The following is a 6,035-nucleotide window of genomic DNA, read 5'->3' as shown; positions in this document are numbered from 1 at the left end:
TGCGCATCCGGGGAATCGAACCCCGGTCAGTACCGTGGGAGGGTACTATGATACCACTACACTAGATGCGCAACTTGATAAACACTTCATGCTTTTGTTATAAGTATACATAAGTATCTTACTCTGAACTTTCTAAAGATGATTCATAGTCATGAACTCATAATTATTATCCTTATACCTAAAAGTGTGAAAACGATGTGTGTATCTCATTCCTTTAAGATGGTATTTGCTAATCAATTCGACTATTATTTTAATGATTTATTTAAAAATTATATTATGTGAGTTCAAAAGTTAGAGTTAAAGTCAATGTTATATAGCCGAAAATTTTACAATGTATATCATTAAATTGTCGATTTATGTCTAATTTCCATATAAAAATAGGACGAATATAAAGCTTAAAAATATCAAATAATTAGTATCTGATGGAGAAATTTAAATTTTGGCTAAATAATTATTTTTTTGGAAAATACTAATTTATTTTTGCCAATAAACCATAAAATATCCACACACACAAAAAAATCATAGCTTTATATATATATATATATATATATATATACTTAAATTCTAAAAAGTCAGCAAGAGTTATAAGGAAGAAGTGTACTTTCTTGAAAGGGGTAATGTGAGGTCGTTGGTCATTTGCTAGTATAAATGTATAATCATCATCCCAACCTTTGTAGTTGTTTAGGGCCTTGTTTTATTAAAGTACACATAAGTACTATATATGGAAAGTCCACTAAGATTGGCATTGGGAGATCTCATCGAAAATTTGAATAAAATAAGATGTTTTAACAACTTAATTTCAAAAATAAGCTTTGTGAAAACTTAATTCCCAAAATAAGCGTCCGTACATCCAAGCCTAGCCTCGGGATCATTCGCTGTTACTAACAGCGACTTAAAAAAAATAATAATTTTTTTTAAGTCGCTGTTAGTAACAGCGACTTAATGCGTTTTAAGTTTTCAGTTCTCAGTTACTTCTTTATTCCAACCGATGAGATTAAGGAGTTAGCAGTTATCTTTAAAGTCGCTGTTACTAACAGCGACTGATCCTTTTTTTTTTTCTCAATATTTCGCTGTTAATAACAGTGAATGTTTCCGAGGCTAGACTTAGATGTACGGACGCTTATTTTGGGAAATAAGTTTTTACGAAGCTTATTTTAGAATTAAGTTATTAAATAATCTTATTTTATTCAAATTTTCGATCTCATCCAAGGTCCAAGATCCCATTAAAATGCTCATTTTTTCTTTTCCTTGATTTGTGTGTAAACCACCTAAGTATACCCTATTAAAATATTATTTTTTTCAATTTATGGAGTATGGTATTGGATGACAAATGAAAATATAATGGAACTTAAAGGGGATGTATGAAAAGAGATAAATTGGATAATATAAATTTTATTATTAATAATATTTTGACGTTAAGAGATATAAATAAATGAGAAGAAAATGATTTAATTCCAGTGAGAAACAAGTGGTAATAATTTAGATAGTATCCATTAATTTTATAACAAATACTTCAAGTAATTTACTTTGACTTAAAAAGATCATGACATACACTTTCAAAAGATGTTCACAAAGGTATTGGATTGGATTTTAGGTTTAAAATTCTTTTTCTAATTTTACATCTAGTTACTCTGAATCAACATTTATTTGAAAATGAAAAATAAAAATAGTCAAATTAGTTGAATCATAAAATAAATAAGTCGAATCGATTTTGAGGTTTTTATTAATAATAATTCAGTATTTTGCACCAATATATAGACACATTAACAAAGATAAATTTTATTAATAAAACTTTAGCATGATATAAACATTAAATTAATCAAAATATAAAATAATGTTCCAAAAGAACTACTCATATTATTAAGTTATCTCAATAGATTTATTGAAAAAGGAAAAATTCTCAAATAAGACGGTTTTATGGGGAGATTGATTTTATTGGGCAGGTCCAATGTACATTCTCGGTCTTAAAATAATCAATTATAACCTTAAAGAGATTACTTACAAATTTAAGATGAATAATTTAAAAATAAGCTAATTATATGAACTTATTTTACAGTAAGACAATCACATATATCACTTGCTCAAGAGTATTGTATGGATTAGTGTGTGAAGGGTTCTTCACACGTTTGCTCAACACACCTATTCATCAACTCTAGTGCTAACACCAATGGGCCGGAAAAATTATTTCAAAGGGCGCACCAATTCTAAGCCCATTTATGAACACAAAAACACAAATTTTCATTTAAGATGCTTTGATAATTTATTAGGCTAAATAATCCAACTCAATGAAATAAAATGATCTTTTCGTATATTATAACAGATATTTTTTTTAATTTAAACTCCTCACATAAACTGTATCATATTAAAACAGTCTCACACAAGATTTACTTCTACAACAATAGATCTATTTTAGACCAAAAATTAACCGCTCAAATTTGTTGTATGGATCATAAATTATCATTATTAATATTATTTTATTCTTAATTTCTTATTATTATATATATAACAAATATACCATGTACTTTTAAAAAAATAGTTTCACTTATTATATTAGACCAAAGTCAGGGTTTTAAGTCATAGTCAAATAAATTATGAGTTACATTTTAAAAATATTGATGAAGAACTCAAAATTTTACCAAAATTTAAAAATATGGTTCAGATCAGTCAGGGCTCGATTGAATTGAACTCAAATAGGTTTTCATATTAAGTAAAATTTTGATGGGTCAATCAGTTAGTTTTGGTTGAGATGCTCTCAACATAAAACCAATCCATACAAATAGCCTAATATACCTTACTTAATTAGCCTAATATACCTTACTTAATTCTATCAAAAAAAAAAAAGATAAAAAGAGCGCTATGTGTTCTTTTTTGTTTGTCTACTTTATGTTTGTCCATTTTAAAAGCGAAAAATTTAAATTAGATTTTGGAAATATATATTGAAGATAAAATATATTCATGTGAGATCTTGTTAGATTTGATGTAAAGTTTTTTAATATATAATTTTTATTATTTTTATGATATGTACTTAGATATATTAACGCTTAAAATTTGCTAAAAAATGCACGCAAAAGGCATAGTAGAAAAAAAAAAAAGGAACGAAGGAATTACTGATTGTAATCTCATGGTAACTTAATTGTATTTTTCACGCAAAAAAAATTTGATTTTGTAATCAGTTATCTTATTTCTACGCTTGGTTGCATATTTCCTTTTCTAATTTTTTTTTGTGAATAAAGCTGTTAAATCTTGATATATACAATATTGTAAAGTGATAATTTTTACTATGTATGTGATAAATTATAGCATATATATAATCATTCTATAATTGTGATTTTAAATTAAGGATAAATGTAATTTTATTATTGTTTGAAGTGTATATTCGAAACATTCCATTGAATGTTACACAAGGTTATCGCTTAAAAAACATATGTAATCATATTTTTTTTATATGTGATCAAAATAAATATAATACATTAGAAATTATAAATTTGATCATTTAAAAGATTAACGTGATCAATTAAACACTAAAATGATTATTGTTAGTTTTTTTTTTTTTTTTTTTTGAATAGTGTTGTTAAAATTACTCTATACAACATTGTACAGTGATAGTTTTAACTACATATGTGATAACTTATATCATATGGTATGTGATCATTATTTTACCATTGTGATTTTAAATTTAGGATGAATGTTATTTTATTACGTATTGAAGTGTATATTTATTTCCTTTATGGGTATGAGTTGTCGTCGTCTTTTTCTCTTCAAACTCTGGTCTTAGTTTTCTATGAGCGGGATGTATTGAATAGGATGATGATATGATAATTTATTTGCTTTGAATTATACAGTATTTTATCACTTCAAAAACATATGAGATTACATATTTGTTATATATGAGCATTTTGATATAAGCGTATTCACTTAAGAATTGTGATAAAATTAATGTCACATTATCAATTATAAATTGTGATCAAAGTTAATCTTTATTTAAAAATGATTTTATAGAGGTTTAATTTAATTAATTAGACTCAGAAAATTATAATCAACTATATCATTCCTTAAAGATAACCATTTATAAACTCATAATGATTACAAATAAAGTATATTATTACAATAATCAAACAAAAACTCAAACTGATTACTTTATAAAGCTCACATTATTACTTTAAAATGATCGAATTTGTTTATATAGACTCCAAAAGTTATTATCAAGAATCATATTTTCATATGGCTTCTTCTTCATTGATTCCTTAACCACATGCTTTTCTTCTTCTTTTTTTCATTAACAAAAGGTATATTTTTCAATAAATTAGCCGACCCTACAACTAAAAATAAAAAACCTAATTCAATACCATGTACTCAAAAACATAAAAAGTTCAACAACTATTATTCAATATAAAAAATATTTAAATGAACATAATGAGATGATTCATCGTTACTTAAAGTTATAATCAATGTAGATTCAAACTCATAATGAAAACCACAGAGATAAATCAAGAAAAAGAATGAGAAAATAATGAAAAACGGTTAAGAAACGATTTCTTTCTCTATTTTTTAAAAGAGGTAACATGGTGAGATGGTATATATTAACTAAAGCATGTTGTGGTAACCGATCTTATAGGTGGTTCTGGACACATTTTAGGTGTCCAACTGTACAAGACCGTCAAATATAAGATTCGTCTCTAAGGAATTACAACACTAATAATTAGTTTAAATGTTAATAAATTAGTAAGGATTATTAAATTAATTTGATATAATTAAAAATGAGTGAAAATAACAGAAAAAGTATGTTTGAATAAATTAGAAGAAGGTGGTGGAAAGTAAAAATATTACAAATTTAAAAGGAGGAATTAAAATAAAAGATGTGAAAAATAAAAGAATAAGGGTAAGTTTTATCAAAAAGGTTATTACACTAATCATGTCTACTAGTTTTTATTTTCAAGAAAGTAGAGAATTTATTTAAATGATACACAACCTTTATAAAAGATAAAATTACTCCAAGAAGATAAAAGATGCAGAAAGATATGAAAATGAGTGCACGTTTCACACATGGACCTCGTCTTAGATCATGGCTTACGCAACTCACATTTTCTAACTATTGATTGAATGACGTTTTATAGGGTGTGGTGTCATCTTCTTATTTAGACACATCACTTGTCTGGTTTTTTATTTAACAACTATAAAATGTACAAAGTTCAGTCAAAATTGTAACTTAAATCGCAATTTTACTTGTTTAGTTTGATCTATAGCTTAAAAACCTCGGTTCGAGTTTCGTTATTAATGAAGGCTATAAATCATAAACTAGACTAAATGAATCGTTTTAAATGGTCTGATTTAGTATATTTTAACAATAAAATCGTCTTATCTGATCTTAAAAATCTTCATAAACAATAAAACCAAAAGGACCTTCCTTTGCCCTATTTAACATCAAGAGCCAAATTATTGTGTACATGTCTTATTCATTTATTCTTATTGGCGTAGTATGACCTCTTTAGGGTTTTCCGAAGGACAAAAAAAAAAAAGAAAAAGGAATCCTAGGAAAATTAACACAATATTGAATTTTATGGGTTTGAAACCAATATTAAGAAAATTAGGACGATGATATATACATATATATATATATATATATATATAGAAGTAACATATTTTGTTGCTTAACCATTAGCTTAAATTTTTAGTTGAGTTAATTTTTTGATATGATATCATATGTCAATGAGGTAAAAGTGTTACGGATTCAAATCTCATCTATCCCTCATTCCAAGTGGAATATTTGACACCATGTATGAGGAGGGCGTGATAGAGTATATAACGAATCATGAAACTTCAATCATCAACTTAAATTTTTGATAAGTTGAGTTGATTTCTTAACGCATAATAAATATGAATATGATTAAAGGGATATTTTAGAAGAATTAAGAAAAGTTAAAAAGGTGTTTGGTTTGGATAAAACATTTTTTTTTTATAAAAATTGCCTTTTTCCTTTTTTTATTTGTTTTGATAAAATAATTTTAAATTAAAACTTTGGTTATAATGTGTTTCTT

The 6,035-nt window shown here is 25.7% G+C and overlaps 1 non-coding gene across 1 annotated transcript; it reads right to left on the bottom strand.

Moving 5' to 3' along the window:
• TRNAG-CCC (transfer RNA glycine (anticodon CCC)) lies at positions 1 to 71 on the bottom strand. Its single transcript has one exon. It is a non-coding gene; the product is annotated as a tRNA-Gly (tRNA).
• Between the last annotated feature and the right edge of the window lie 5,964 nt (positions 72 to 6,035).

This window comes from Amaranthus tricolor, chromosome 4, assembly GCF_026212465.1.
Source record: "Amaranthus tricolor cultivar Red isolate AtriRed21 chromosome 4, ASM2621246v1, whole genome shotgun sequence".
In the NCBI taxonomy this organism is placed as follows: domain Eukaryota; kingdom Viridiplantae; phylum Streptophyta; class Magnoliopsida; order Caryophyllales; family Amaranthaceae; genus Amaranthus; species Amaranthus tricolor.
This window is presented reverse-complemented; position numbering and strand designations above follow the sequence as displayed.